This window comes from Sceloporus occidentalis, unplaced genomic scaffold (assembly GCF_023333645.1).
Source record: "Sceloporus occidentalis isolate IW3139 unplaced genomic scaffold, rSceOcc1.0.p SCAF_5, whole genome shotgun sequence".
Taxonomy (NCBI): Eukaryota; Metazoa; Chordata; class Lepidosauria; order Squamata; family Phrynosomatidae; genus Sceloporus; species Sceloporus occidentalis.
In genome coordinates, this window is record NW_028316985.1 from 97,467,657 (window position 1) to 97,492,864 (window position 25,208).

Here is a 25,208-nt window from a genome sequence, read left to right on the forward strand (position 1 = left end):
AAATCCAATAAAACAGGCCAACAAATATGGAAAACAAAATGGTGGCCAGCAACTGGAAACATTCAATATTAATTCCCATCCACAAAAAAAATAAAAATAAAAAATAAAGAGAGAGAGAGAGAGAGAGAAAGAGAGAGATAAGAGGCTGCAGCAACTATAGGACCATGACATTAATTTCCCATACAAGCAAAATTATGCTTAACATTCTGCAACATAGACTCCAATCATATATGAAGGGAGAAATCACAGAGGTGCAAGCAGGGTTCAGGAAAGGAAGAGGCACTAGGGATCACTTAGCAAACATATGATGACAAGTGGAACACACCAATTCCAAAAGAAAATCAACATGTTCTAGTAAACCCTTTGACTTGCATAATCATGGAAAGCTATGGAATGCTTTTAAAGACATGGGAGTGCCACTACATTTGATAATCCTGCTGAGAAATCTGTACTTGGGACAAGAGGCAACTGTTAGAACAGAATATGGAGAAAAAAATAGTTCCCAATTGGCAAGGGAGTAAGACCTACGTTTATCCTACATCTTCAACTTGTATGCAGAAAATGTCATACAAAGAGCAGACTTAGATTCAGAAAGAGTAAAGATAGGAGGAAGGAGCATAAATAATCTCAGATATGCAGATGACACCATACTAGTGGTGGAAAAAGCATGACAAAATTTATATTGAAAGTAAAGAAATGGGAAAATTGGTACAGAGTTTGAAGGCACCACTACACAAGTGATGGAAGAGTCCTAGAGTCAAAAGAAACTTGCAAGAAAAAAAAGAAAAAAATTGCAGAAAATAGTTGATGGAAAACAACAAGCTATATCTGATTTGAAATCCAAGGCAAAATCTTTCTTGGAACTCTTCAAGCGATTTGAAAAACAGAAAGAGGCAATAGAAGGTTTTCAGAAGAATGAAGAGGCTCTGAAGAAATGAGGCTGCCCCAACTTACCTGGACTGGCCTTGTTGCTTTTGGGGGAGGGAGATGTTTAGCCTGGTTCTCCAGGGCCTGCCCAGGCACCCAGCATTCTTTGCTGGAGCTGGACAGGCCCGCCATTGGCCAACTTGTGGCGGGTTGGGCTTGGGACCACACGGAATGGGAAGACTACATCTCCCATCGTGCATCAGGAGGGATTTTGTGCCCACTGATTGGATGCCCTGGGGAACTGGGGCATCTGATTGGCTTTAGGGCTGGAAAGGGCAGTGCCTCCTTCCTTCTCCCAGCCCTGATTGATCACTTGGTCTTTAAAAGTCCTTGTGGCGTCCTGCTTGGGCACCATTTTAGCTTGGCTCTCCCTCCCCCCTTCCCTTGATTGGGTGTAGTGTTGTCACAACTTTCATTTGGGGAGCAATAGGTACTGTATCTGGTGGGCGTGGTTACCAGGGCTGCAGAGCACTCGATCGGGAGTACTTCAAGATCCGAGAGCACTGAGGGCAGATGGTATGGCCATTGCGGGGGCCATATCTATTCAGCATCTCCTGGTGACAAGGGGCTTAACAGTGAACATGCGATCGACTGGTAGCATTTCTTCATAGGGCATTTTCGTTGTCCCCCATGTCATCCCTAAGCTTGGCCATGACCAAGCAGTTTGGTTCATCAAACAACCAGGGGTTGATTGATGAGAGATCCAGTCTTCATGCTTTGGGGCCAACCCTACCCCTGTTGTACTTGGTTATAATAAGGTTGTGGCCTTTCCTCCAATCCTTGTGTTATAGTTTTTATTGGTGACTTCCCTCTACAGCAAATGTGTTGAGGATTAACTTGCAAGAATTAAAAAGGAAGAACAGAGATACCAGGCATTAAGGGTCATACAGAAGAAAAACTGCGCCAAGCCAATGGAGAGATTGCCCAAGTAAAAAGTAAGGCTAAAACAGAAGTGCTACTTAGCGCAAAGAACAAATAAGAATCCAGTCACTAGAGAGAAGCACTGAGCAGAAAGCAAAGGAAAATGATGAACTGACGAAAACCTGTGATGATCTGATTTCTAGGATGGAAAAAAAATGTGCTAAACCTGAATCATCTCATTTTCCCATCCCAGTTCTTACTTCAAACCTTGGGATAGTTAATGATGAAAGATAATTGCCTGCCTTAATTTGCAAGTCCAATTGTTCATGGATTTGGAACAATTACAAAGGAAAGGGTCCATTATGTATAAGTTAATAATAATAATAATAATAATAATAATAATAATAAATTAATTATATTCCACTTAATCACTTGGAATCCAAGTGGATTACAACAATAAAAGAGGATACAGTTAAAATTCTAAAACCCCTATCCCTCCCCCCAGTATAAAAACAATAGTAATACTAAAAACAGATTAAACCAGATAGATATTAAAACAGTAGTATAAAATCACAGTTAAAATCAATGGAAGATTTGTAAAAAAGAAATGTATAGCGGGGACCAGATAGGATGGAAAAAGGGATGGAGAAAAGGGGAGAGAAGTGCAGGGGGGGGTGGGAGGCAGGAAAATAGAGGTGGTCCTAGTCTGGAAAGGCCTGCTGGAAGAGATCCATCTTAATAGCCTTCTTAAGTTACATGCTGACAGCTCTTGCAGCACCAAACAAACTCTTTAATTGATGAGTTTCAACTTTATAACTTAAAATACATTCGAGTTAAATTCCCCCTGTATCATTGGCTTCACTTATTTCTTGTAGTTGTTACTTCACTTCAGTGAGGAGGGATGACTCTTCTCAGCAGGTTCTATGTCTGCTTTTTCTATCAAGGATGGCCTCAGCGCAGTTTCCTACTTATCTCCTCGCACATCCCACCTAGCCCCTTCTAGCATTCCCAGGGTTGAAGTACCTTCCTTTGGGCTAACTCTTCCTGGGACTCCTCCCAAATGAAGTATTTCCCCTGGCTCTCCTTCCAAAAGGGTATTTTATCTCTTTATCTGAAAATGTTCTCCCAATGTGTCTGTCCCCTCCCTCGCTGGAGAGCTGATGTTTTACCTTCTCTTTCCAAATTCCCCGCTCTCTCCCTTGCACCAGCCACGTTTCTCCATTCCTCACATTTATAGCCCTTCCTCCTCAGCCCTGCCTGGCCCTCTCTTCTTATCCTTTTCTCCCTAATTATCAGCCCTCTGCTCCTTTCCTCTCCTGGGTCACATACTCCCCCGCCTCTTCCTTCTTCCAGTCTTTCATCTTCATCACTTTCATCTTCTTTTTCATCACTCTCTCCTATCTGTCTTTGATCTCTTTCCCCTTCTCTTGTTCTCTTGTGACATCCCTCATTTTCCTCATCTACTTCGTTACAATTTGTCAATGAATTATGCTGGTTTCTATTTGGCACAATTACAGCTCAATTACAGAATCAACGATTCTATCTGAGAAATCAGCTCCATGTATTTTAAAGGCTTGTGATGGTTTAATTTATCTTTTCCAGGATGAATTAACCCATATGATCAGATCAGGGTCAAGGAGCACTGTTTCTACCATCTTTACGGATCCCATTTGGTTTGATAAAAATTGCATCAGAAGAAAAAAGCAATAAGGAATTCCTATATACAGTCTGGCTCGAACTCTCTTCCTGCGGCCTATTTTCAGCTAAAAAAGGAATATAAGCTCTTATTAGCTCAAAAAAGACACCAATTTGAACATAATTCCTGGTCTCTGCTGTTAATGGCTTCCCTGAATAATGATTCAAAATCATTTTGGCAGATTGTTTTGTGTGCTCATTTTATCACTTCATAAGCGTCCAGCTGTATCATTCTAGCCTAGGTCTGGGAAGATCCATTTTTACAGATTTTAATACAACTCAATTAACCCATTGTAGTTTTCAGGACATTGCTTTCTCCTCCCTTCCCTCATGGAATTCTGTCTCCAAGGAGGTTTACAATGTGTAAACCAATTGCCCCCAACAAGCTGGGTACTCATTTTACTGACCTGCGAAAGGATGGCAGGATGAGCGGATCTTGGAGCCCTCCAGGATCGAATGTACAATGTTGTGGCTACAGTACCAACACTTAATCACTGTGCCACTAGGGAAGGCAATAACATAATTGACTTTCCATTTGCGAGTCATTGGCTATAATTGTCTACATCTTTTTCTTCCTCTATTATTTTATCTTACTAGTAATATGTCATTTTATATTATTTTAGAAATTATCTTACTACAATAAGGTCTATTTTGGTACATCCACCATTGAACCAAGAATAAAAGATAATTTCAGAGGGAAAAAGTCAAAACAGCATATATTGTCACATTAATCTTAAATGCATCTTTCTGATTTGTTCTTCTTATACAGAGACCTCTTCTTGAAATTCCTCTTCAAATTCTTCTCTCAAAAGTCCATTCACATAGAAATGTTGAACTACTTGGTCTATTAAATCCACAAAACAATGATACAAACAAAATACACAAAATACAGGTTGCAAGCTTTTGAAGCTCCACCTAACTTCATCAGGTAAAGAGGTTGAAAATCATACAGGAGGGGGAAAAATACTATGACAATGTTAGTCACAAACCTGCATTTTGAAGATGCTGCTATTTTCAGTTCAGGTGTTGTTGGAGGGACATTTCTGAAGGCTCCTTTTGGCCTCCTCCTTTGGGCCATGTGAATACTCCATGAAAACGTTTTAAAGTTCCATTAGCAAGACACAAAGAGATGCTTCTCTTGAGATCCAAGTTGCCTCAGTCACTGTTCTCTGGATTTTGTATGTTATTACACCTTGCTACATGGCCAACATGGCTACCCCTGAATATGTTGTTCTCTTATTTGTCATCTGACATCCCACTTTGCTTGGGTAAGAGCTTAAACTTTTAAAGTGTGAGCCATTTCTGTGGGAGGAGGAGCTAGAAGCCTGATTATATATAACTGCTGGTAGAGGCGCACAGCGCTGGAGGACATCTTCAGTTTTACACTTTTCTGTTCACTACTCCCTTAAGGGGCTTGTGGGGACTTGCTCAGAGGAAGTGATTCAGAGACTTGCCTCTGGAAGGAGCTAGTAGCCAGGAGTTCTGTACATAACTAGAGTTCCAGTTGATTGAGCTCGCTAACAGAGCTTGGGGACAAAAGGCAGGCCCACAAGGGTTCTTTACATTGGTGTTTAACAGGGGATGCCCACAGTCTTGTTCAGTGCCTCCTTAAGACTTTTTAGTATGGACACTGAGGGACCTGCTTCAGTCACCTGCAACACTTGTGGGATGTTTGTCTTCTTGCCTACAGATGCAGGGAACTTCACTTACACTAAGTGCAAGTTGGTAGCCCTCTTAGAAGAGAAAGTACAGCAGCTGAAGGCCCAGGTAGCTACACTTTAGCATCATAGGGAACAAGAGGTTTTCCTGACCAGAATGGACCGGACAGTCCTGGATGAGAAACACACAGAGAAAGTTGCTGGGGAGGAGGAGGTGACTTCACATACAACAGAGGCAGATGGTTGGAGGATGGTTGGAGGAATGTAGGGAAACCAGGGAACGATTTGAATCTCTCTCTGTTACCAGAGATGACGAGGAAGAGCAGCATGGACAGACTTCGGGGACAGAGCTGTACTGGCATAGGGAACAGCAGCTGCTAAGCCTTGAAAGAGGCAGATGGTGATGGTGAGGGACTCCTTGCTGAGGGGTAACAAAGCAGTATTTTGTGGGCCTGACAAGATGTCCCAGGAGGTGTTTTGGCTCCCTGGAGCAAGGATCTGTGATGTGACAGAGAGGCTGACAAGACTTGTCAAGCCTACTGACCATTACCCCTTTCTTTTGGTTCATGTGGGAAACAATGAAACTGCAAGGCATAGCCTTCAAAATATCATAGGGGATTATGAGACTTTGGGTAGGAAACTGAAAGAGATGGATGCACAGGTTGTCATCTCATCTCTTCTCCCTGTTGAAGGGCATGGTCCAGAAAAGGAGAGGAAAATAACAGAGTTGAATAACTGGCTCTGCAGATGGTGTGGCCAGGAACAATTAGGATTTTTAGATCATGGGCTGCGTGTCCATGAAGAGGATGGGTTGCATCTCATGGCAGTTGGCAGAAACATTTTTGCCAACAGTCTCAGAAATTTGATCAGGAGGGCTTTAAACTGTGGGGGAGGGAGAAAGTATTCTGAAAGGTAAAAGGGCTGGAGAAAATAGTCAAACTGTATGCTCATCTCCAAGAAGATATGAAGAAATATGAAGAAATATGAAGAAAAGACAAGAAAAATGAAATGCGCAGATATAGGATGGGAGACACCTGGCTGAACGAGACTACATATGAAAGGAATAGTAATAGTAATAAAAATTTATTCGGTCATTGACCAGTATAAAAACAAATCACACAAGCAACATATCAATATAACAATAACAAATTAAAATATAAACTGATAGTAGACTGTACATGTACGGTATCAAACAGTTCTTTCTACACGGTGATAAAATGGCCATTTGACAGCTGAGGGCGTAGTTTACAAACAATATAACAGAATTTAGCCACCTTAAGGGATACTGTAGGATCATTGTTGTCCAATAGGAGGCGTAAATAAAAGGAGTCAGGTTTGCCTGGGAATTTACACAGTAGTGGGCTAATCAGTTGGTGACGAATGTCTCTATAGAATTGACAATAAAGGAAAACATGCTCATTGGTTTCAACAGTGCCCGAGCCACATGGGCAAAAACGAATTTCAAAAGGTGTTTTTTTAAATCTACCTTCCAACATGGCTGTGGGCAACACATTGAAACGTGCCAGAGTTAGAGCACTTCTGAACTTTGGGAGAATAACATGGAACAGATATGGAGCTGGGGAGGGGACCAAAACTTGAGCACTGAACATGACATATTTTGAAAGGGAAGTTGAGTCCATATATCTTTCTGCTTCTAGGATTTTTTTTTTTTTAGTAGATTTGGCTCTATCAGTGTCAAGCTTTAAAATTTCATTTTTATTGAGACCAAGCTCATTTAATTTCTTAAGGAGGGAAATTTCCCAAGAGGATTTAAAGGAATCCAGGAAAATTAAATTTGTCAGACCTCCAGAAGTTTTATGCAATTTTTGCCAATAGGTGAGTATACTAATCCACAGACTAGATTCTATTTTAATAGTCCCAGCCTCCCTTCTGAGAACAGTGTTCGGAACACAATGGGCAACCTGAAAGATTCTCCTAAGGAACTTAGTTTGCACACGTTCAATTACATTTATGTTACTATATGGTCCCAATTGGGCTCCGTATAGCAATTGAGGGCGAACCTTGGCATTAAACAGTTTAATTGCGGCTGGAATGAACTGAGCACCTTTAGTGAAAAAAAATCTTAAAATAGCCGTTATAGTTCTTTGGGCATTACTAATGACAAGTTCTGAATGGGCTGTTCTCCTACCAGAGGTATGAAATACAATCCCGAGATATTTGAAAGTCTTAACCTGCTCTATATGTTGTCTATCAAGTCTCCATTGTCTCAATTTGGGGCGGTGAGCAAAGGTAAGAATCTTAGTCTTGGAGGAGTTAATTGTTAATTTCTCCTCTTTACAAAACAAAGCAAGATAATTTAGGGCTCTTTTAAGTCCGATGGGAGATAATGAAAGGATAACGACATCATCCGCATAGAGCAATGAGTTTAAATGCTTATTAGCCAGCTTTGGAGGATGAAAAGAAAGATTGTTCAAGGCAGAAACAAGGGAATTAATATAAAAATTAAATAAAGTGGGGGCTAGGACACATCCTTGCCTTATACCCGTCTTGACAGGAATAGCCTTAGAAACATGACCTTGGAGACTGCATCTGACCTTAATGTTAGAATTCTCATGGATCTTAATAAGAAGCAAGAGGAGTCGTTTATCTATATTAGTGCACAATAGTTTCTCCCACAATCTAGATCTATTAACTGAATCAAAGGCGGACTTAAAATCTATAAATGCCGCATATAATGGTTGACCATAATGGAGGTATTTTTCAACAAGATATTGCAATATCATTGCATGGTCAATAGTGGATCGTCCAGGCCTAAAGCCTGCCTGTTCAGCCAACAAAATATCTTCGGACTCGAGCCAATCTATAAACTTATTTAAAAGGTGTTTTGTGTACAATTTACTCACCAAACTCAAGAGACTAATCGGTCGAAAATTAGAGGGATCGGATCTATTGCCTTTTTTATATATCGGGATTATGATGGCCAAGCCCCAGTCTTTTGGAATGGAAGCAGGTCTATCAATGGCTGTAAATAATTTAGAGAGGACCGGAACCCACCAATCAAGATTATTTTTAAGTACTGTACTTCACCAGTTATAAAGTCTGCACCTGGGGCGCGAGCTGGTTTGAGTTGAGTGATAAGACTCTTTATCTCTGAGTGCGAAACTGGAGGCCAAAGGGGAAGAGAAGAAACTTCTAACTTCTATCATAAGATCAGCTGCTAATGAGTTTGAAGTATTTTCAACAGAATCATAAAGACTGAAAAAGTGACTTTCCCATATGTGGGCTGGGATCTGGGCTGTATAATTGTGTGAGTTCTTAATAAATGAAGGAGCAACCTCTTTCCAAAATAAGGTGGAGTTATTTGCACTAGCTGACATAATTAGTTTGTTCCAAGAGTCTATCATGGCACCCTTTTTCTTTTCTCTGACTAAAAGCTTGTATCTTTTCTTCTGTTCCAAAAGTTCAGATACAGAAAATTGTGTTGGATTTAATTTATGTTGTTTGAAAAGATATTTAAGGTATGCCCATAATTCTTTGCATTCTAAGTCAAACCAATTCTGATGGCGTATTGGTTTATTTCTAGCAGAATTACTTTTGGTAACTGTTAATAGTGGTTGAATAGAACTAATTAAAGTATTATAGTTAGACAGTATTTCAGAGTCCAAGTTAGCATCTGCTATTGTGAAAGAAAGCCGCTTGATTGATTTACTAGAACGAAACTTAGTGAGGGTATCAGACAGTTGAGGGGACCATTTAACTCGGGTTAAACTGATATCGTTAGTGAAAATTGAGATCTTATCAAGAGGCAGGGTAACATTGTCATAGAATTTTAAGCACAGGAGGGCTGGAAAATGGTCGCTGTCAGGTCTGCTAACAATAGAAAACTTAGAAATGTGGGATATTAAATTTAGAGAGACCCCTACATAATCAAGAACCGATGGTCTGGCACCGACCCAATGGGTAAATTCGGCTGGGTGGTCATCCTTAAAACTACCATTCATGATAATCAGATTTAGTTCATTGAAGGTGCGAGCTAAACAAAGACCCTTGAAATCACAAAACATATCTTTAGATTTACGACACATTGTCGGGGGAATAACTGTAGGGGAAGGTGGTTGGCAATTGTATTTTGCGTACAGAGACACATCATCAGCACCAATTCTAGCATTGAAATCCCCTGCAACAATGAGGTTAGCTGTTGGAGCTTCAAACATCAAATCTTTAACAAAAGAATTAAGCTTGTTCCATACACTTTCTATCTTAGCACGGCCTTGAAGTGGGGGAATATAGATATTAATCAAATATAGTAAGTTGTTTTTAAACTTCAAAAGAACAGCTAGAGCATACTGCTCCAGTACAGAAACCTTAGTTATTTGAACCTTAAGTGCCAAAGATATCAGCACCCCTAAGCCACCACATAATCTCCCACTACCTTTGCCAGGAATGGCATTTAAACCCATGAATTTATAACCCTCTATAGATATATCTTCGGCAAGCCACGTTTCCTGTAGAAGAATAATATTGTGTCTGTTGACAAAAGGCAAAAAGGTAGGGTCCCTGCATCTGGGCTTCCAACCAGCTATGTTCCATGAAATAATAGACAGAAGGGACAAGTCAATTGAATGTCAATTATCTGAGATTATCACAGACTGTTCCAGGGGTAAGGAGGCTTGTGATTCATTGACAATTATATTTCCACTAGGTGTAGTACCCTTCTCTGAAACTAGGTTGATTAGACTATCCGATAAATTCTGGTTAATTGTCATTGCTGCAGAGGGATTTGATTTAAGACATCTTGAAAGGAATAATAGAATCACAGAATCATAGAGTTCGAAGAGACCGCAAGGGCCATCCAGTCCAACCCCTTGCCATGCAGAAAATCTAAATCAAAGCACCCCCGACAGATGGCCACATCCAGACTCTGTTTAAAGATCTCTAAGAAATGAGACTCCACTACACTGCACTGACTGTCTGGAAGTTCTTCCTAATGTTGAAGTGGAATCTCTTTTCCTGTAGCTTGCATCCATTGCTCCGGGTCCTAGTCTCTGGAGCAGCAGAAAACAAGTGTGCTCCCTCCTCAATATGACATCCCCAAGTATTTAAACAGGGCTGTCATATCACCCTTTAACCGTCTCTTCTCCAGGCTAAACATCCCCAGCTCCCTTAGTCGTTCCTCATAGGGTATGGCCTCCAGAACCTTCGCCATTTTAGTCGCCCTCCTTTGGACACACTCCAGTTTCTCAATGTCCTTTTTGAATTGTGGTGTCCAGAACTTGACACAGTATTCCAGGTGGGGCCTGATCAAAGCAGAATATAGTAGCACTATTACTTCTCTTGATCTACACCTGTACTTGTACTTGCATTGATGCAGCCTAAAATCGCATTGGCCTTGTTAGCTGCCGTATCGCACTGTTGACTCATGTTCAACTTGTGGTCTACTTGGACTCCTTAGATTTGTCTGGCATGATCTAGGACTCCAAGTAGACTGAACAATGTGATGCGGCAGCTAAAAAGGCCAATGCGATTTTAGGCTCCATCAATAGAGGTATAGTGAGTAGATCAAGGGAAGTAATAGTGCCACTTTATTCTGCTTTGGTCAGGCCTCACCTGGAATACTGTGTCCAGTTCTGGGCACCATAATTCAAAAAGGACATTGAGAAACTGTAGCGTGTCCAAAGGAGGGCGACTAAAATGGTGAAAGGTCTTGAAACTATGCCCTATGAGGAACACTTTAGGGAGATGGGGATGTTTAGCCTGGAGAAGAGAAGGTTAAGAAGTGATATGATAGCCTTGTTTAAATATTTAAAGGAATGTCATATTGAGGAGGGAGCAAGCTTGTTTTCTGCTGCTCCAGAGAACAGGACATGGAGCAATGGATGCAAACTGCAGGAAAAGAGATTCTACTTCAACACCAGGAGGAACTTCCTAACAGTAAGTGCTGTTTGACAGTGGAACACACTTATAGTGGGGAAAGTAATAAAGAATCGTGGAAAATTAATTTGAGAAAAAAATATAGTGGAACATACTTCCTCAGAGAGTAGTGGAGTCTCCTTCCTTTGAGGTCTTTAAACAGAGGCTGGATGGCCATCTGTTTGGGATGCTTTGACTGACAGTTCCTGCATGGCAGGGGGTTGGACTGGATGGCCCTTGTGGTCTCTTCCAATTCTATGATTCTAAGATTCTATGACAAGGTATCTTTTATAGTCCTTCTCTCTCTCTTGATCCCTTCCAACAATCTTTCTTGTCTTTTCTTCAAATTTCTTCATATCTTCTTGCAGATGAGCATATTTAGGGATTTCTCCAGTTTCCAATTCTTGTCCATATTTTACTATTTTATAAACATTGTTATCCAGTTGGGGTTTAACACATAGGCCCAAAGGCCTGTGTTCTCCCTGGCCTGCCATTGTCTTGTATCGATGATGAAGGCCAATAGCCCTGAGCTGGGATCAACCAATCCAGATGCTGATCCAGCAAAATCTGGACTGATCTTGGTTCAAAGGGACCACTATTTGCTGTGGCACTATTCTGAGCCACTCTTTGCTGTGGAGTTTTGTGGAAACTCCACTGTGACAGCTGTCACACCACATGGCCCCATGCATCCCTAACCTGCTGCCACTGTCATTTTGTCTCATAAGATACCCACCATGGCTTCTGACATAAAAAAGGGGCACTTGACTACATGGGTTTAGCCAGGTGTTCCCATTTCACCCTTTTGGTCACAGTGAGGACCATTCGAGAAGGAGGGATGGTGGATGCAGGTAAGGGATGCATGCAGCAGAGGGCAGGAATACGAACACATAGTTGGAATCAGGGGCAGGATACACAAGCATGGCCCATGGTATCCTGCCTGTCTGCTTTGCTTTGTCAAAGTGCATTCCAGTATCACCTTCTGTAATTAATTGTTCAACTTCACCAAGCTATTGCTTTATTGAATGCTTAATTTTCTTTGCTTCTTCATTCTTCCTTTGGTTAAACTAATTCTTCAGCTCTGATGACACCTACATCATTTCCATCTTCAGTTGTTTAATGTCAAATACAAATAAACTGTTCTTCCCTGTTGTATCAATGTATACATCAGAATAAGCTGATATGATTTTGACATCTGTTCAAGTGACTGGATTGGATGGCCCTTGTGGTCTCTTCCAACTCTATTATTCTATGATTCTATGATTCTGTAAGTGGATTTTTTAAAGCAAATTGTTGATGTGTTGTTATCTTTTAATATGTTTTTGTTTGTAATTGTATGTTTTATGTGGAATATGCAATGTTTTATTTTGTTATGTGCTATGTATTATGGGTGACATAATGAATACAAATATTTACCAAAAAAGGTGGATTTTAAAACATTTTTTAAAATATTTTTAAAATATTTAAAATTTTAAAATATTTTTTATTTAAGTTAATCAACTTGACGACTCACTGTTGCTGTTTCCCACCTTAAGACCCACCCTCTTTCTTTAATTTGGTTATTTTTTTTACCAAAAACTAGATCTCAGAGCATCATAGATTGAGACACAATTCACTTCCTCTCTATGCAGCAAGAAGATGACCTTGAGTAAGTTAACAATATATTTTTTCTCTATGTTTTTTTTAGTTGTTGTTGTTGTTACAGTCTAAAGTCCAATAGGATTTAATTTTTAAAGCACTTTAAAATCTAGCTTATTTCAAAAGCATTTTTCCATTTCTAATCAGCACATTCCATAATCTTTGAGAACTCCTGGAGAACAGGAGAAGTACCAGCAGATTGGAGGAAGGCAAACATCCCCATCTTCAAAAAGGGAAGATAAAAAAAGAGAATCCCAATAATTATTGCACAGTTAGTCTGGCATCAATCACAGGAAAGATTCTAGAGCAGATCATTAAACAGAGAGTTTGTGAAGATTTAGAAGGGAATGCCATAATCACAAAAAGTCAACGTGGGTTTCTGAGAAACAAGTCATGCCAGACTAATCTGATCTCTCTCTCTCTCTCTCTTGATAAAATTATCAGGTAGAGGAAGGGAATGCTGTGGATATTGCATACCTTGATTTCAGTAAGGCCTTTCACAAGGTTCCCCATGCCATTCTTGCAAACAAGCTGGTAAAATGTGGTTTAGACAAGGCAATTGTTACATGGATTTGTAATTGGTTGACCGGCTGCATCAATATAGGTATAGTGACTAGATCAAGGGAAGTAATAGCGCCACTCTATTCTGCCTTGGTTAGGCCTCACTTAAAATACTGTGTCCAGTTCTGGAACCACAATTCAAAAAGAATGTTGACAAATTGGAGTGTGTCCAGAGGACAGCAACTAAAATGGTGAAAGGTCTGGATATCATGAGGAAAGACTTAGGGAGCTGGGTATGTTTAGCCTAGAGAAGAGACAGTTAAGGCGTAAAATGATAGCCCTGTTTAGATATTTGAAGGGGTGTCACATTGACCATGGAGCAAGCGTGTCTTCTTCTGCTCCAGAGACTAGAACACTGAACAGTAAGAGCTGTTCAACAGTAGAATAACAGTGGAGTGTGGTGGAATCTCCTTCTTTGGTAGTGTTTAAACAGAGGCTGAATGGCCATTTGTCAGGGATGCTTTGATTGTGATTTGCTGCATGGTTGGACTGGATGGCCCTTGTGGTCTCTTCCAACTCTACAATCCTATGATTCTATAAAGCATTTATTTTGTATTTTCATTACTTTAAAACATGTTTCTTATGTATATATTTACTTTTTACCTGTACGAGTTAATCAAGGAAGTAGATATGGTCCGAATGGCTGGCAAATGCCTTAATTCAGTAATTTTTAAAAAAATTTAATCTTTATACAAACTTATATCAAATTATTCATTACAATCCTCTCGTTTTTACAAGCTTTACAATTTACTTTTTCAACAATTTATGATGAAAGTGAAAAATCCTTGTCTTCTTCTTTTGTATTATTGCAAATTGAAACCTTAAATGACCGCTTCTCTGTTGACTAACCCACCGCACAACAGCTGAATAGGATCATAATAAATAAATAAATAATAAAACTTTTATTTATATCCCGCTTTTCTGTGATAAGACAATCAAAGCAGCTTACAACACGTTAAAATCCACATTTACAAATTTATATCCCAAATTCCCCCCCTTAAAACAGGATGAAACAAGTTACAATTAAAACATCTGTTAAAAACACAATAAAAAATACGAGGACAGAGCGGTGGGCTAATACATCTCTTGTTGTTTCTCCTCCAGTAGCCAAATCCTAATTCAATTTAGGCTCCTTGTATTCCAACCAATAAAATAGAAAATTTCAATGTAATTTTTACATTTACTTCTCCTTTTAAATGTACCATTCTTAAGTACTTAATTGAGTTATTTTCCCCGCCCTATGGATTACCGGTTATGGCTGTGATTTATCTCTACATGTATAATAAACTCAACTTTTTATATTATAAAAGTAACCATATATTTAACACAGAATTAAAATTCAATATCAGTATATTACTCTTCCATATACATATTCATACTTGATCAATAAATTAACATACAATTACTGTTTAATTCAACAAACAACATACCATTTAACATCTAACTGCAATTATTTCAACCTTCAGTTACAATTCATTCCATTATGTTTTCCTCCAAAAATATTGCAAATGGTTTCCAGTCATTTTCCCATTTGCTTTTGGGTTTTTTGGTTTAATCTGTGTGTTAACCTATCCATCTCTCTCACATCATGGATTTTGTTCATCTGATCATTTATAAGAGGTGGATTTTTGAGTTTCCACTGTCTTGCAATTAGTATCTTTACTACAGTAACAAAATAAAGCACAACCCTTCAATATTTCTTTTCATCTTCTTTGCTGAGGTTAGAAGTTATATTGAGCAAATACAATTCTGGTGAAAAACATATTGGATTTCTAACATTCTTTGAATCAAAATGTGTATCTTTGACCAAAATTTCTTTGTTTTAGGACAGTGATCCTATTAATTTTAGGTATGATACAGTGATCCTATTTCCTTTTGGCATTTCCAACATTTATTTGTACCTACTTCATATAGCTTGTTCAATATTAAAGGGGTGTAATAGCATCTGTTTACTATTTTGAATAAGGGCCAAAACAGACAGCTCTGAAGTGGTGGCTTGAAGCTGCCCTGGAGGAAGCTGGATCAGGGCCATGGCAACCGCATACCACGGCCCTGATCCTGCCTTTTGCCAGCCCAAAAAGAGGTAGCAAAATGCCACTTCTTTTTGAGCCAGCAAAAAGCCGTTTTTTCCGTTGCTGCTGCGGTGTGTGGCATATAACCACTTCATTGCCGGAGCACCCCAAAGCTGCCTGTAGGATCAGATCATGCGGCGTCTAAACACCCTGCTCTGACACCACCCCCAAGCTGGTGCAAAGGGGACGTCTGTTTCACCCCTTAGTTTTCTTTTAGATCTGGAGGGGCTGTAAAACTATTAGTGCTCTCATTTCTCTAGAGATATATTATGCCCCAAGTCCCTAGAGTCCTGGGCCCATTTTATCATAGGGTCTTTTATAAAGTCTGCCTCTAAATTCCTTGATAGTAATAATTTATAGTTTTTGCAATCTTCTTCTTGTCGTGAGCCCATATTAATTTGTGAAATTCACTAGCTTTATCCTCAAATCCCCCTCTTAATTTTTATGAGCCCATATTAATTTGTCAAATCTGTTAGCTTTATCCCCAAATCCCCCTCATTATTATTTTTATTTAATTTGCCAATAGCCTAACCTTTGAATTTTGTTATATTTGGTTTCTAACTCTTCCTTTGATCTGATGCTTTTCTTGCCATCCTTTGCTCTAGATATTATTTTATGTGATCCATTTTTGGCCCTTCTCCCATCTACTAAAGAAAGCCTCCTACTTTCAATAGGATTTTCCAAGATAATGACCACATCGTCTGGAAAGCTTTAAATTTGTACTCATGCCCTTCAGTTCTGGTGTCTTCAATCTTTGTATTGATTCTCATTGAATTTGTGACGGTTTCTAATACAATAATGAATAATCATGGTAACAATAGGCATCCTTGATTTGTACCTTTATTTATCTGGAATTCTAATGATTTATCTCCATTTATCACCAATTGGGCACTTTCTTGGTTATAGATCTGTTTTATATTCCCTATAAATTTGTTGCCCATCCCTGTTCTTCTCAATACTTCACACATACACTCCCAATACATGTTGCCAAATGCCTTCTGAGCATCTATGAAAATCAGTGCAATTTTTAAAATCTGTGATTAAACTGTAATATTCTATTAAGTTCAGGATCATTTGTGTGTTGTATCTAATTTGTCAGCCTGGCAAAAAGCCATTCTGATGTTCATGGATGATTTCCATGAATCCTTTTTTATTCTATTAGCCAAAATTAGTGAGAAGATTTTATAGTCAAATTTTAACAGTGACACAGGTGTCGTAGTTGGCCATGTCAGCAGTATCCACACCTTCTTTAGGAATTAATACAATACCAGCATTATTCCTTGAATTGGGTTTTCTGTCCAGATAAATTATATTAAACATTTCTTGCAACAGCCAATAAGTTCGTTTTCAAATCTTTAATAGAATGTGGCTGTGAAGCCATCTGGTTCAGACGTTTTATTCTCTTTCAGGCTATGATTGCCTATGATATGAAGGAACACCTCCTCCCATACAATCCTTCCAGTGCACTCTGATCCTCCGGGAAAAACCTTTTACAATCTAGAAAGACCAGACTGGCGGTGACCTCCCGGAGGTCCTTTTCTGTCACCGCTCCAAAAACTTGGAATGACCTGCCAGAAGAGATTCGCCAATTATCCTCACTCAAGGCTTTTAAAAAGGCGACAAAAACCTTTCTCTTCCGGCAGGCCTTCCCGATTGATAATGTCCAGAACCAATTGAAACCCCCTTTTATTACTTGTGATTTGTTTTTAACTTTGATGTATTGTTATGTATTTTTAAACATTTTTTTACTGTTTAATTTTTATTATTGTTATTTTTAACTTTTTCACACAAAACAAGACATTATCGCACATTACAAATTTAACAATACATCACACATCCATACATTTCCCACTCTACCCATGCCCAGACTTCAATATTTAAAACTACACATAACATAAATTGCTTCCTAATACTACTTGAGGTTTGTTTTAGGGGTTTCTTCTGTTTTATCTTGAAAGACTTTCCAGTTTAGTTCCTTCACATGAAACTATCCTTGTGTTGTGTTGAGTCCAAAATGTGTAATTGTTAATATTCTCCGCTTGACCTGAAAATATACATCTATAGAGTAGAACTATAGAGCAGAACTTCATGTACTATAGAGTAGAACTTCATTTACATATTATTCTGCCAACAAAAACTTGAAATATTAAAATAAAAGTGAGTTCTTTGAAATCTATAATTAAACGTTTTAGTTAATTCGAATTCATTTACGTCTTTCTAAATGGCAGTACGTTATTCCATCTTATCTCTAGAAATTTATAAAATTCTTCCCATTCTTGGTATACACGATCCTCAGTTTTGTCTCTCATCCAACATGTTAACTTGTCCATCTCAGCCATATCAAGCAATTTACAGAGCCACTTTCTATTTGTTAGGAAGGATTGAATTAGGGGAATTTACGAGAGGCGTGTTCTAACAACGCACACATGGGATCGTGTCCCTATGTGTATACCAGAGGTCATCTAGTCCAGCCCCAAGAAACAGAGACTCCAATGCCAATGAGTTGTAATGGGCTCCTTCTGCATCTATGGCCCACCAGGTTCCTTCTTTCTGTGCTATACTGTACTTTCCTGTGGGGTCTTTCCCTGCGGCGGCCAATGTCTTTATCTCGTTGTCTCCCTTCTGGAGCTGAGCCAAGTCTAAGGTGTCTGGCAATGTGGGTTCCTTGGGTTTCACATTAATGGGGTCCATGGGGATCTGGGCTGCTTCCTTTGCTAGGCTGTCTGCTCTGTTATTCCATTGGGCTTCCTCCCCGGTGCCTTTCTGATGGCCTTTGACATAGGACACCCAGGTGGGAGCTGTCCGTTTCTGGATCAGGAGGGCTGTTTCCTGCCATTTCTCTGCGTGGGTAACTGGTCTGTTGTCATTTGTCTTCCAATTTCTGGACATCCAAACTGGGAGCCAATCTATCGCTGGGTTCACAGTCCATTGAGAGTCTGTGAATATGGCTAAGGGGGAGTCAGGGTTTTCGAATTCTAGGGCGGCGCGGAGGGCTTCTACCTCGGCTGCCTGGCTGGAGTGGGGTCTAACAGGGCCTTGCAGGACATGCTGGTCATTGACACGGATCGCTCCATACCCGGTTAGGTGGGTCCCTTCAGGGCAGGAGGAAGAGCCATCACAAAACCAAAAATGGAAGCCTTCTCTCAATGCTTCTTCTAGGGGTCTGCCTGCTTTCACGGGCCAATTACTCTGGGAGGGAAGGGGAAGAGGGCACTTATGAGCGGCACCGGTGACTACCAGTCCGTAGGGGGGCTAGGTTCACTGAATAGGTGGTGGTACTTGGTACCACGTTTCAACAACTCTAGGATCCATTTTGCTATCCTTGCACTTTGTACTTGTCTGTCCTGGACTTTTCCTGACAGAATGAACTTGAGAGGTGTGTGTGGTGTCTGCACAATGACACGGGCTCCTCCGATGATGAATTCCCATCTGGTCAATGCCCATACTAAGGCCAAACAATTTTTCTCACATGGATTGAACTTTACTTCTGTGGGGGAGAGGTTTCTGGATGCATATATGACTACTCAGTGTACATTGTTTCTCAGCTGGGTGAGGACTGCTCCTACATGACTGTCTGCTATGCCTAGCTGGATGTAAAAGGGCTGGGTTACATCTGGGTGAACTAATGTTGGGGCTTTGGACAAATCTATCTTCAGGGTGGCAAAAACTTTGTATTATAGAATATATTATAAAGTATCCCTAAAACCAGCTATAGTTTTAGAAATAGTGTCATCTAGTATCACTCCTGATGACAAGCAGCACCTCTATGTGCTAACAGATGAATATCTGGACCACAATTCAAAAGATGAAGTCAGTAGCTAACAAAAATGGGACATATTTCCAAAATTCTTTACAGCACAAGTGGAAGCAGTTTTAGTATTCTACCCAAGTAAGCAACTTTTTACTGCTTTTTACCTAAGCTTCCAGCTTTAGAGTTGAATCCGGGAGGATACCTAAGCTGTGGATTTTCATTTTCAGGGGGAATGCAATCCCATACACCACAGGTTGAATCCCTGTTCCATAATTTGCCTTTCAATTGACCAGGAGCAACTCTGGCTTACCAGGATTAAATTTCTATTCCTTTACTTTCATCCAATCCACCACTGATGACAGGCATACGTTTAGAACTGTTGAAAGCTAAGCAATATCAGTCCTGGGGTGGGAGACTACTAATGAGTACCAAGGTGATGCAGGCTATATTTCAGAAGAAGGAAGTGGCAAAACCACCTCTGAGCATTCCTTGCCTAAAAAAACCTTTTGAAATTTATGGGGTCACCATAAGTCAACAGGTAATTTGAAGGTGTGTGTGCATGCGTGCGCACACAGACACACAGATACTTGATAAACCTGCCTTCTATTCTACCATCTCAATCATTTATAAAGATGCTAAACAACACTGGGGCCAGGGCAGAACCTGGAGTCTCCCCACTAGTCAGGATGAATAGCAACTAGAAAGTACTCTTCAAGTTTAATCGGTCAACTAATTACAGATCTACCTTAAAATGTAACACTGTCTAGCCCACAGTTTACCAGCTTTCCTGCAAGAATATCATGTGGACTGTGTCAAAAGCTTTACTAAAATCAAGATATACTACATCCACAGCTATCAAGCTCATAATATTATATATTAAAAAAATTGGTTTTGCATGACTTGTATTTAAAAAACCCATGCTGGCTTTTAGCAATCACAGAGTTTTTTCTGTGTGTACAGATTGCTTATTAATCTGGAACCTTTCCTGGTATTCACATCAAACCAACTGGTCAGTAGTTTTCTTGGTCCTTTTTCTTTTTACCCTTTAGAAGAAGGGGGACAATATTTGCCTCCCTCCAATCTCTCTTTTCTTCCATTTACATACTTAAGGCTTGTGCACCAGCTGTGTCTGTTCCCTGAAAGGTCAGACTTAGCCATGGTCCAGGTAGGGACGCAACTGGCATATCAGTCGAAGCTGATAACAGGCACTCCTGGCTGTTGCATCAATCTGAGAAGATATCTGAAATGACAAGTCCAGAAGCACCCTCAAGCTGCGGACAATGAGAGAAGGGCATGATATTGTGCCAAAGTAAAGGATGTCTAGTGTTTAGGTACTTTGGGGTTTGTTAAGTATTCCATAGTTGATGTCAAGTAACTATTGGAGTTACTAGCAATAAAAGTTGGAATGCTAGCTAGATCCAATTGTCGCTCTATTATCTACCACCCATTGTTTGATAGTTGCTTTAGCCTTATCATATCCCATGCTGAGCAGAAGATCTGGAGAGAAGACCAGTCATGAAATTTTAATCATCACTGTCTGTTTCCACACAGACTGGAAATCATCAATCAAGGTTAGTGGAGAAAGGCCATTGGGGAAAAAGAATAACCTGAACCAGTATAGTCACACACAATCTGGCTTCTACTTTCATAAACCTGACTTCAGTCTCAGACTTGCATTGGAGACACATTTTGGAACATAGAGTAGTGATCATCAGAAGTTTGGATTACACAAATTCTAATGGTGCAGTGTTGAGAGGGAATCCTGGCTGGAATCCAGAAAGCAGTTGTGCAACTGGTGTGGCTTCAGAAAGTTTGAGCACTGTTAAACAGCCCTTACTGTCAGGAAGTTCCTCCTAATGTTGAGGTGGAATCTCTTTTTCTGTAGCTTACATTCATTGTTCATGTTCTAGTCTCTGTATCGGCAGAAAACAAGCTTGCTCTATCTTCAAAGTGACACTCCTTCAAATACCTAAACAGAGCTATCATATCACCCCTTAACCGTCTCGTCTCCAGGCTCCAAACATCCCCAGCTCCCTAAGTCTTTTCTCATAAGGCACGGTTTCCAGACATTTCACCATTTTGGTTGCCCTCCTCTGGACACACTTCAATTTGCCAGCATCCCTTTTGAATTGTGGTGCCCAGAACTAGACACAGTATTCCAAGTGAGGCCTGACCAAGACAGAAAAGAATGCACTATTACTTCCCTTGATCTAGACACTATACTTCTACTGATGCAGGCAGGGGGTGCAAATGTGCAGGGATAGACACCTTTGAATCCTCTCCCTTCTAAGATATACAAAATAGATTTATTATTGCTGTGTTTAAAGCATAAAGTTGATAAAAAGTGCAAGGCACATAATTTGGAGATTAGAAATTAAGATCCAGGGCAAGCAAGATCTCTTTGAGAAGAAGAAAAGCAAGTGGGGGTGGGGGGTAGGCCAGCTGCAGTGTGATTAATGAACAACATGGAGATGACAATGGTGAATCCTCCCACAAAAATTTTGCTAGAATTAAATTATAAATTAGAATTAAATCATAAATTAGACAAGCTGTTTTATGCTTTCCAAAACATTGAGAGTACAATTAAAGCTCTCACAGAGCAGATAAGTGGAGTAAAAGAGACAGCTGAAGAAGCGCTGGAAAAAGCTGAAAACAATGGACAACAGATAGAGACACTGAGGAGTGATGTCGGAATGCTTTGGGATACTCATAGATGCTGAGAATAGACAAAGAAGGAGAAATGTAAGAATAAGGAACTTTCCAGAACAAGCTAAATCTATTGATTTAATCAATATATTGACAACAGGGTGGAAAAGCTATGATTTAAAAGTTTCTCCAGATGATCTAGAGAGTTTTGGGGCAAAAGGTAGCAGGAGAAAGGACATATTAATAGCTTTTGGAAGAGAAAATATGAAGGACATGGTCTTTAAAAAACTGAGAACAATACAAAATCTGGAATATAATGGACAAAAATTTAGGTTTACCAAGATTTGGCATTAGAGACTATTAAACAAAGAAACTTGTTCTGAGATATAACAAGATGTCTTAGGGAACGAGGAATTAGATACACCTGGGGCTTCCCTACAGCTCTCTTGGTTTTCAAGGATGGAACTCTGCTGAAAGCAAATAATGTGGAGGAGAGTCAGCGAATGTTGAAACAGCTGGGACTTGGAGAGAAAAGTGAAGGAGGAATTCACAGCAGAGAAGAGGATGAGGAAGAAAACGGAGGTATGCTGGCCAAGCAGATGAAGAACATCAGAAGGAAAGACAAGGAAGAGAGATTACCAGAAGAGAGAAATGTGATGGACAGTTGAGAAGCATGAAAGAAAGGGGAAACTGTGACGTTCTCTGGGAAAGTTGTAAGAAAGTCTATATAGTGTAACAGCTGTAATATTGCAGTAGGAAAAGTTAAAATAAACCTGATTAATATTAAACATGGGGTAATAAAGGTTAAAATAAGAAGGAGGGAAGGGGATAAGTGAAGAACGCATCTCCAAAGGGAATTAAATCTGACTTGGGTAACGAGCTGCTGGGAAGACCTCATGTTGCTTCTGAACCTAAGTTCAGAAGAGGCAGAGGGAGGGAGGGAAACAGCAGATCAGAGGGCAAGAAAAGGAGAGTGGAAGAAAAATGAGGGAAAAGGGAATAGATTGAATGGTTGATAGGAATATTATGTCATTAAATGTTAATAGATTACATACCCCAGTAAAAAGATACAGGTTAAATGAGATGTTCAAACAAAAGATCTGAGCTCCAAAAATCCCCAAAAACTTCTGTGTGATAAACACCTCAGCCTTTTCACAAAAGGAAAGAGGTGCTCAACCTGAGGAAAATGAGCAGAGGACATAATAGCAGCACAGTATAAGTAAAGAGGAAGTACAGGAATACCTGGTTAATCTAAATGAATTTAAGTCGCCAGGACCAGGTGAACTACATCCAAGGGTATTAAAAGAATTGGCAAATGTAATCTCAAAGCCATTGGTAACAATTTTTGAGAACTCTTGGAGAACAGGACTGGAGGAGAACAAAAGTCCCCATGTTAAAAAAAAAAAAAAAAAAGGGGGGGGAGGAGGATCCAAACAATTTTTGTTGTTGTTAATTGCCCTCAAGTTGATCTCAAACCACGGTGACCCTGTAGATGAGACATCTCCAAGACTCCCTGTCCACCACTGCTCTGCTTAGTTCCTGTAAATTCATACTGTAATGTTTTTAACTTTGTATTTTACTGTTTTAATCCTTTGTAAGCCACCTTGCTCATACCTATGGAAAGGCAGGGTATAAATAAAATTATTATTATTATTATTATTATTATTATTATTATTATTATTATTATACCCGTGACCTTCCTGATAGAGTCCATCCATGTAGCATGCGGCCTTCCTCTCTTTCTACTTTCCTTCACCATTATTGGGTTTTTTTTTGCTAATGAGTCTGCTCTTCTCATAATATGTCCAAAATACAACGGCCTAAGTATTTTCATTTCAGTTTCCAGGGAAATTTCTGGCTTGATCTGCTCTAGGACCCATTTGTTTGTGTTTTTGACTGTCCACGGCACCCACAGCACTCTTTTCCTGCACCATATCTGAAGTGAATGGATTTTCTTTCTATCTTGTTTCTTAATTGAACACTCTCACATTGATACATGGTAATAGAGAATACAATGGCTTGTATGATTCTAACTTTTGTGCTCAGTTATATATCTTTGCATTTTAGGATCTTTTCCAGTTGTTTCGTAGCTGCCATCCTTAATCTTCTGATTTCCTGGCTGCACTCCCTGTTCCTGTCAATGTTTGATCCCAGGTATGAGAATTCATTTAGTATTTCTATTTTCTCATTGTCTAGGTTAAAATTATGTAGATACTCTATGGCCGTTATTTTTGTTTTCTTTTTGTTCCGCAGTAAGCCTGCCTTTATATTTTCTTCCTTGATCTTTCTCAGTAGTTGGTTCTGGTTTGTTTCAGGTCAGGTCTGTGAGCTTTTCTGCTAGTATTATGGTGTCATCTGCATATCTTAGATTGTTAATATTCCTTCCTCCTATTCTCAATCCTCCTTCTGTCTCGCAGCCTGCTTTTCTTACAATATGTTCTTTATATAAGTTGAACAAGTAGGGTGATAAGATGAGCCTTGTCTGACCCTTTTGCCAATTGGGAACCACTCTGATTCTCTGTGTTCTGTTCTGACAGTTGTCTCATGTCCTAAGTACAGATTCTTCATCAGGACTATCAGATGCATTAATACTCCCATGTCTTTAAGGGTGTACCACAGCCTTTCATGATCTGTGCAGTCAAAGGTTTTGCTATAGTCTATAAAGCACATGCTGATTTTCTTCTATAATTCCTTGGTGTGCGTCATTAGCCATTGTATGCTTGCAGTGTGGCCCTTAGTGCATCTTTATTTCCTGAATCCTGCTTTGACCTCTGGGAGTTCGCTCTCCATGTATGGTTGGAGTCTATGTTGCAGAATTTTTTAGCATGATTTTGCTTGTATGGGAGATTAGTGCTATGGTACCATAGTTCCTGCAGTCTCTTATGTCTCCTTTTTTTGTGGATGGGAATGTCTATTATTTGTTTCCATCTGTTCTTGGTTATTTGGTTTTCACCATTTCTCTTATTGCAGCCTCACCTTGCTTTTTAGAATGTAGGGTTCATCTTGATATGGCTCTTCATTCCATATGTCTTACATTTTGTCATCTTTTATATAACTCTTCTATGTATTTTATCTGTCTTTTTATTCCTTATTGGCATCAAATTATATTATTTTTGACATAAATACCTGGAAAGATTATTGAGTTGATCATTCAACAGAAAGTATCTGAATATTTAGAAGAGAAGGTTATAATCATCAAAAGTCAACATGTATTTCTGAGAAACAAGTCATGCCAGACTAATCTGATCTCTCTCTCTCTCTTTTGATAAAATTACCAGCTTGCTAGTTAATAATAATAATAATAATAATAATAATAGGTTTTATTTATATACCGCCCTATCACTGGGAATCCGAGCGGTTTACAACAGAGGGGATAATAGACAGTTCCCTGCCCTCAGGCTTACAATCTAAAAGACACGACACAAAAGGAAAAGGGAATAGTGAGGGGGGGAGGGGATCAGGTCCAGCATTCTTCTCTCCCTCTGAGGCCTGGACCAAGGCAGATGGACTGGAGGGAGAGCTCTTCTTCTT

The 25,208-nt window shown here is 39.6% G+C and overlaps 1 protein-coding gene across 6 annotated transcripts in view; it reads left to right on the top strand.

Moving 5' to 3' along the window:
* The window catches only part of LOC149312542 (neurotrophin-3-like), a 123,398-nt gene that overhangs the window by 82,904 nt on the left and 15,286 nt on the right, over positions 1-25,208 (top strand). For 3 of the 6 annotated variants that reach the window (XM_089524845.1, XM_089524848.1, XM_089524847.1), the window contains exons 2-3: positions 12,592-12,657; positions 23,724-23,831. The exons of 1 other annotated variant lie outside the window; for it this stretch is intronic. The gene's annotated coding sequence lies outside the window, so the exon portion shown is untranslated. The remainder of the gene's footprint in view (positions 1-12,591; positions 12,658-23,723; positions 23,832-25,208) is intronic. 2 more of the 6 variants (XM_089524844.1, XM_089524849.1) reach the window with 2 other exon arrangements.